The sequence below is a fragment of the Equus asinus genome, chromosome 21 (genome assembly GCF_041296235.1).
Source record: "Equus asinus isolate D_3611 breed Donkey chromosome 21, EquAss-T2T_v2, whole genome shotgun sequence".
In the NCBI taxonomy this organism is placed as follows: domain Eukaryota; kingdom Metazoa; phylum Chordata; class Mammalia; order Perissodactyla; family Equidae; genus Equus; species Equus asinus.
Window position 1 is genome coordinate 89,689,992 of NC_091810.1, and position 8,095 is coordinate 89,698,086.

Here is an 8,095-nt window from a genome sequence, read left to right on the forward strand (position 1 = left end):
TACCATATGAAGAAATGGAAACTCTCGAGTTCTTCTGCACTGAAATAAATAACTCTGTTCAGCTCATTCTTCGTGATCCATGCTTCACTAGCAGAATGTTGTAAAACATCTCAGAGAAATGCTTTGCAAACAGGGCTGCACAATATCATCTTAAAACATGGATTACATGTTATAGATTAGTACATGACACGGTCATTTGCCCAGATTTATATGGACGTACAACACTAATACCAGTAGTAGATTTAAACTTCAGAAATATGTTTGTTATAGGAGAAACACTCACAAAACATCGATAGACCTTGGCATTTAGGTTTTGAGGGTTATGGTAATCTCTTATCCCAAACTCTTATAGACTAGTAAATTAATTCAAGGGAATACTCTACACTATTCATTTATATATGAATTTATAAGTCATGGGATGTCCATCGAAAGAATTTAAACATTTGAATAGGTTACTATATTTTATTTGCAGAGTCAGCTGAGATTTAATATACTAATTAAGCACAGTGAAACTTATACCTATAAGAAATATGGTGAATCAAGAAATGATTCACTCTTTCCTTTGGGCTGCAGTGTAAGTTTATGATCTTTATTTTCAAATAGACTTTAAACATTATCTCTCAATTCTACCACATTTCATCGGATCACTCCTCCCTCTCCCTTTTAGGATTTTCAAAAGGAATACATTTATTTTTAGTGAGGTAAATTTTTTATGATGTACAGATCTTAAGTATGTATTCAAGGAGTTTTGACAGATGTCTACACCCATGTAACTACCATCTCAACCAGGATATAGAGCATTTCCATCACTCCAGAAAAATTTTTCCCTGACTTCTAGTCATTCCTTGCTCCTATAGGCATCCACACTTATGATTTCTACAGGTGTAAATTATTTTTGCTCTTGAACTGCATATAAATGGAACCATAAAATATGCAATCTTTATTTTGTCTGACTTTTTGGTATAATATCTGTGCGATTCAAGCGTGTTATTGCATGTATCGCTAGTTAATTCTTTCCTGTTACTGAGTAACTTCCTATTGAATAAATGCACCATAATTTGTTTCTCCATTCTCCTGTTGAGGATTTTTAGATTGTTTCCAGTTTTTGAGTATTATGAATAAAGCTACGGTGAAGATTCTTTTACAAGTCTTTTGGTATAAATGCTTAGAATTGGAATATTTGGGTTTTATGTTAGGTATATGTTTAACATTATAAGAAATTGGTATTGTTCCGGAATGGTTGAATCATATTACACTCCCACTGGGATGCTGTAGAGCTCCACTTGCTTCATGTCTTTGCCAATATTTGGTGTTCATGGTGTGGAAAGTGGTTTATCACTGTATTTAATTTCTATTTTTCTAATGATTTAAGATATTCAACATCTTTTCATGTGCCATCAAACATTTATGTTTCTTATTTTTGTGAAGTGTCTGTTCAATTTTTTTACCTGTTTTTATATTGTGTTTTATTTTATTATTCACTTGTAAATGCACCTTATTGCATTCTAGATGCAAGGACTTTGTAGGACACGTGTGCTGAGAATATTTTGTCCCAGTCTGTGCTTTGTTTTTTATCTTTGTAACAGTGTCTTTTAATAAGCAAAAGTTTTTAATTTGGTGAAATCCATATTATATATATTTTTCATTTATCTTTAGTGTTTTTGATCTCCTTACTAAGAAATCTTTGCCTACCTCAGGGTTATGAAAATATTGGGTTTGCTTCTGGAATCCTTACAGTTTTAGCTTTTAAATCGCTTGTCATATCAGTAGTCATCTGGATGTCATTTTGGGGTAGGGCATAACATTGGGGGAAGTCCCCGCCCATGTAGATATCTAGTTCTTCACACCACTTGTTTACAAAAGACCCTTCCTTTATTTCGTTGAATTACCTTGGTGTCTTTGTTGAATAACAATTGACCATACATGTGTGAGTCAACCTCTGGCCTCTTTTCTATTCCATTGATCTATTTGATCTATTTGTCTGTCTATTGTACTGTCTTTATCACTGTAGTTTTGTACCAAGTATTTAAGTCAGCTAGTGAAAAAATCTCCAACTTCATTATTTTTAGGATTTTTTTGTTTGCTTTTTTTTATTTTAAATCCTTTGACTTCCATATAGTCAACTTATAGATTTCAGCCAAAAACTCATCAGAATTTTGTTTGGGTTGCAGTACATCTGTAGATCCATTTGGAAAGAAATGACATCTTAGTAATATTGACTCTTCTGATTTATGAACATAGTAGATCTTTCTATTCATTTAAATAGTTTTAAATTTGTCTAAGCAATGTTTTATAGTTTTTATGCAGAGATCTTACTTGTCCTTTGTTAAATTTATTTCTAGTATTTGTGTTTTTTAATGCTATTGTAAATGGTATTGTTTGCATAATTTCACTTCTAACTATTTGATGTTAGCATATAGAAATGTTATTAGTTTTTGTATATTGACTTTTATGCTATAACCTTACTAAATTCACTTAGTGTTGATATCTTTTTCTTTGATTATTTGGGATGTATTTTACATAGTCATGTCGTTTCCGAATAAAAACAGGCTGGAGCCTAAAAAAACAGTACAATGTCAAATCGAAGTGGTGAGAGTAGATATCCTTGCCTTGTTCCCAATCTTAGGGAAAGAGCGTTCAATTATTAAACAAATAAGTATGATGTTAGAGGCAGGTTATTCAAGGACACTCATTATCAGTTTGAGGGAGTTCTTGTCTATTCCTAATTGTTTGTGAGTTTTATTATGAATGAATTTTGAGGTTTTTTTTAAAAAAAATGCTTTTCCTGCATCTATGAAGATAACATGGCTTTTCTTTTCTTAAATCTCTGTTAATGTGGTGAATTTCTTATTGATTTTTTAATGTTAAACTGCCTTGTCTTCCTGGGAGAAATCCCACATGGTCATTGTGTACATTATTTATTCATATTTCTGGGCTTCATTTACTAATATTTTTTAAAAATTCTTTTCCACCTATGTACAAAATTATAGGTAAATAATTTTTTGTTCTTGAATTTGCTTTTGTCAGTCTGTCATTTTAGGTGGATGCTTATCTCACAAAATGAGTTAGAGAATGTTGCTTCCTTCTCTATTTTTGGAAGGAGTTTAAGATTGTTAATATTTCATTCTCAAATGTTCAATATACTTCACCAGTGAGACTATCTGGGCTTAGAGTTTCTTCACTGGAATATTTCTCACTACAAATTCAATTTCTTTGCTGAATATAGGGATATATATAATATATTATATATAAAATATTTATATATTAATTATTTTAAAGGTATATTAATATATTTATATATATTTATTTTATTGTATATTAATATATATAAAATTTATATATATACATTGTATATTTAATACATAATATATTATATGTAGAATATATTATTTTATATATAATATATTATTATATATTATTTTATATTCATATGTATTTTTAAATGAATATATTTTTATACATTTTATTCATTTTTCATATATACTTTATTCATATATATTCATCTATAATTTTTTTATATTCAAGAAATTTATCCTTTCTACCTAACGTTTAAAATTTTGGCATAATGTTTTACATAAAATTACCTTATTGATCCTTTTAATGTTTATAAGATTTGTAGTACTGTCCCTTGTTTTATTTTTGTTATTGGCAATTTGTGTTTTCTGTTTTGTATCTTGATAGGTCTTGCTGGGTGTTTGTCAACTGTATCAATCTAATAAAAAAACCAACTTTTATATTTGTTAACTGTATTAGTCTTCTGTGCTGCTGTACAAATGATCACAAACAGAGTGGCTTAAACAACACTCGTTTATTTTCTCACAGTTTCCGTGTGTCAGGGTTCTGGGCACAGCGTGGCTCAGCTGGTTCTCAACTTGGTCTCACACGGACAAAATCTAGGAGTTGGCAGGACCATGCTCCTTTCTGGAGGCCGGGGGGAAGAATCCGCTCCCAAGCTCCTTCAGGTTGTTGGCAGAATTGGGTTCTTGTGGTCATACAGCTGAGGTCCTCTGTTGCCTTGCCGGCTGTTGCTGGGAACCGCTCTCAGCCCCTAAGGGGGCCTGCGTTCTCTGCACCTTGCCCTCTTTGTTTCATATCAGCAATGATCTGTCCAGTCCTTCTCAGGCTTCCAGTCTCTCTGACTTCCCCTCTGACACATCTGTCTGACTCCATCTGGAGAAAGTTCTCTACTTTTAATAACTTGTGTGATAAAGTTGAGCCCACCTGGGTAACCCAGGATAATCTCCCTGTTTCGACGTCCATAACCTTAATCACATCTGCAAAGTTCCTTTTGCTACTTACGGTGACACATTTACAGGTGTCAGGGATTAAGGAAAGGACATCTTTTGGGGGGCCATTCTCCCTACTATAGTTAATTTTCTCTGTTACTAGTTTTATATGTCATTGATATCTGCTCCATTTTTTTGCTATTTTTTCTTCATAATTTTCTCTATTTTTATTAGCTTCTTAAGGTAGAAACTAGATCATTGATTTTTAAATCTACTTTTTCAATATAGATATTTAACGCTACATACATTTTCCTCTGCTTTAGCTACATCCCATAAATTTTGATGTTTGTTTTTATTATTTTCAGTTCAAAATATTTTCTAATTTTTTAATTTCTTCTTTTTATGAGTGTGTTGTTTAATCTTTCAGCATTTGATTTGTCAGATATTTATTGTTATTGATTGCTTATTTATTTTGGTCAGAGCACATTCTACCCAATATCTCTACCTTTTGAAATTTATTGTCATATTTTTTACACAGAATATTGATGCATCTGATGAACTTTTCGTGTTCACTTGAAAGAATATTTATTCTACAGTAAACAGATACTGTATTCTATAGGTGTCAACTATGTCTATGCATTTGATAGTACTGTGTAACTCCTATAGCCTTATTGATTTTTTCAGAGGCTGGGGGGCTACTTGTTCTATTAGTTAATGAGAGAGAGGAGTTTTTATATATACGATTGTTCTTGTTTATTTGGATTGTTTATTTCTCCCTTTAATTTGGTCACATTTTGTTTTATGTATTTTGAAGTCCTATTGTTAAGGGAATCACCTTTAGGATTATGTATTTATGATGAATGGTCCAATTTATCATTATTTTTGGTAATACTTCTCTCTTGAAGTTGTGTTGTTTGATATTTCTATGGCCACACTGTCTTTCTTATACTTACTGTTTGGATGGTTTATAATTTTTGTCGTTTTACTTTCAATCTATCTATGACTTTATATCTGATAGACCGTAATATGCTTGACTCTTACTTTTTTATCCAGTCTGACAATTTTTGTCTTTTAATTATTTATCCCATTTGTATTTAATTTAACTATTGGTATGATTTCATTTATGTCTATGTTCTTGCTATTTGGTTTCTCTTTGTTCCATTTGTTTCTTTGATTTTTTCCCTTTTTTCTGCCTTCTTTTTCATTACTCAAATATTGTTTTATTATTTCATTTTAATTTCTATGTAAGTTTTTTAGTTATGCCCCTTTGTACTTTTTTTTAATTGGTTGCTCTAGGAAATAAAATACAGTTTAATTGGAGTTAACATGTACCACATTATATAGAATAAAAGAATTTAAAAAATACAATTCCTTTTACTCTTTTATCCTATAATTTGCTTTTAAATGTTATAAAACCCACAATGTAATAATATTTTTGCTTGAAAAATTCAGTGTCTCTTAAAGAAATAGAGAAAAAAACAGTCAGGCTTTTGTATTTACTCACATACTTACCATTTTCAGTATTCATTATCTCTCTGTGTGACTTCCGGTTTCCATTTGTTATCATTTCTATTCAGTTTGAAGAACTTCTTTTGGAAGTTTTTAGAGTCCTTGTCTGCTTGCTACTAAGTCTCTGAGCTTTTATTTTCTGAAAATATCTTATGATCTTTTATCTTAAGAGATGCCATTGGAGGCATTTCATCAAGAGAGTCAAGTCACTAAATCACCATCTGATTTTTTTAAAGATACTCATCACAAAAACAGCTAGTTGAGCACAGATTGGAGATGGGCCAACAGGATGCAGGGAGCCAGGTCAAGATGCAATTACAGCAGGCTGGGCAAAGACAAGAATGGAATTAGAACAGATGGACGCACAACCTTTTAATATAACTCGGGCTTATTGAACTGCCCAGCAGAGAGGACACAAACATTCTAGTCCCAAAGAAAGTCTAGGCCCCACTGTAAATTAACAAATCAACATTCTGATTTATCAACATGTTTTACATTTTCAGGAATTAAACGTTAAGTTCTCATCACATATAAGTAAACTGACAAAAATCAAATGTTCTATTATACAATTAAGAACCAAAGCCAGATGGTATGGCCTGTAAGTATTCACCTTTTCTACTTTGACTGCAATAAATAAATTTAAGCTAGTTCTTCATAAACCATGGTACATGAATATCTAATGCATTGATAGAAAATTAAGCATTCTATTATGTGCCTGTTGTCTAACAAGATAGTCCAGCTCAGATAATAATAATAGTCCAATTTATAATAGCTGACATCAGTGCAAGAATATTTATTCCTCTGGTATCTAATTACTAGATGTTACCATTACCGTTCACATATAAGCTTGTTAATTAGTAAATTACATGAGTAACGTGAGTGTTAACCATAACAAAGAAACTTTGAAGGTTTAAAATATTTCTTCTTCATTTCTCTCTTATTCTCTTCCAAATGGAGTAGGATAGACAGAGAGCTAGAGTGTCACAATTTTTCACAAAGGCTCTCCTTGTCAGGGTACCTCTAGTCCAGTAAATCTCAACTGTGACTACCCCTAGGAAGTGTTTGGGAATGTGTAGAGGCCTTTGATTACATTAACTAGGGGATGCTACTACTTGTTTAGTAAAGAAGTAACAAGAATCCTACACATCCTGGTATGCACTGGATGATCTCACACAATAAAGAATTGTCCTATCCAAATATCAATAGGGCTTCTGTTGAGATGGAGGGTGGGGGTGATATTGACCTCTTTGAATTCTCTACTGTACTTAGCAGCACAACATTTTACACTATAGTATGGCTATTATATTTTGAGTTATATTTTAAAATAATGAAAGTATAAATAAATGAACTATTCAAAACATTTGGATAATGTGTTATAAAACATGCAGAGATTTATATTTCTGACCCAGTAGGCATATAAAGATTTCATTTTGGTTAGCCATTCAATACTTTACAGTCAGAACCAATCTTTCCACCCACTCCACGCTCTATTTAAAGTGAATTGATTCTCCTTATTGTAAAGATGGCCTAGATCCTTTTTATTCAAGCATGGTGCATGCATCATAAATTAATGCTGGTCTTACTCACTATAGCCAAGAATACAATAAAATTATTGGAATCTCTTTATTCTTATGGAACTGCCATGTAGTCAGTTGTATGGCCTAATATTCCATTAGCCAAATTATTCTTGGTGTCTATATTCACTGAGTAGAAGAAAGAAGAGGGTTTAACTTTCTCTGCTCCTCTTCTCCACATTTCATCTTATACTAAGAAAGTGAAATACCCTTGGATTTTTTTTTCAATTCATAAGTTTTCCTTACACAAGCTTACAGAGTAATATATGTGGGACAATGCACAGGCTTTTAAAATTGTTTTACTCATATATTCACCTGTTTTCATTCAACAATCAAAGATTGCATTTCTACAATATTATAGATGTTCTGCTACATACTAAAGGTGTACATACCAGCAAGAAAGTTTCTGCCCATAAAACCTTAGGGTTCAAAGGGGAAGACAGGCAATTAAGTATGATAAGGTGATACACGTTCTGCGACAAGGGTAGGATGGAGTAGCCAGTTCTACCAACGAGTGTGTGTGTGTGTGTGTGTGTGTGTAGTGGGGCACCGGAGACAGGTTTGGGAAATATCTCAATGAGATGGTGACACGAGTTGGATCTTGAAAGATGAGTGGATATTAAATAGACCGGCAAAGGGAAAAGAAAAAGAAGAGGGAATAGCTAAGCAAAAGCAAAGAGGCCAGAAGCAGTGAGGCACTTTCACACATCTGGAGCCCCTTTATCAGATTTAGGTGATGGTCATAAGGAGGTGTGGCTGGAGGGATGGGTTGACTAAGCCCTGTAC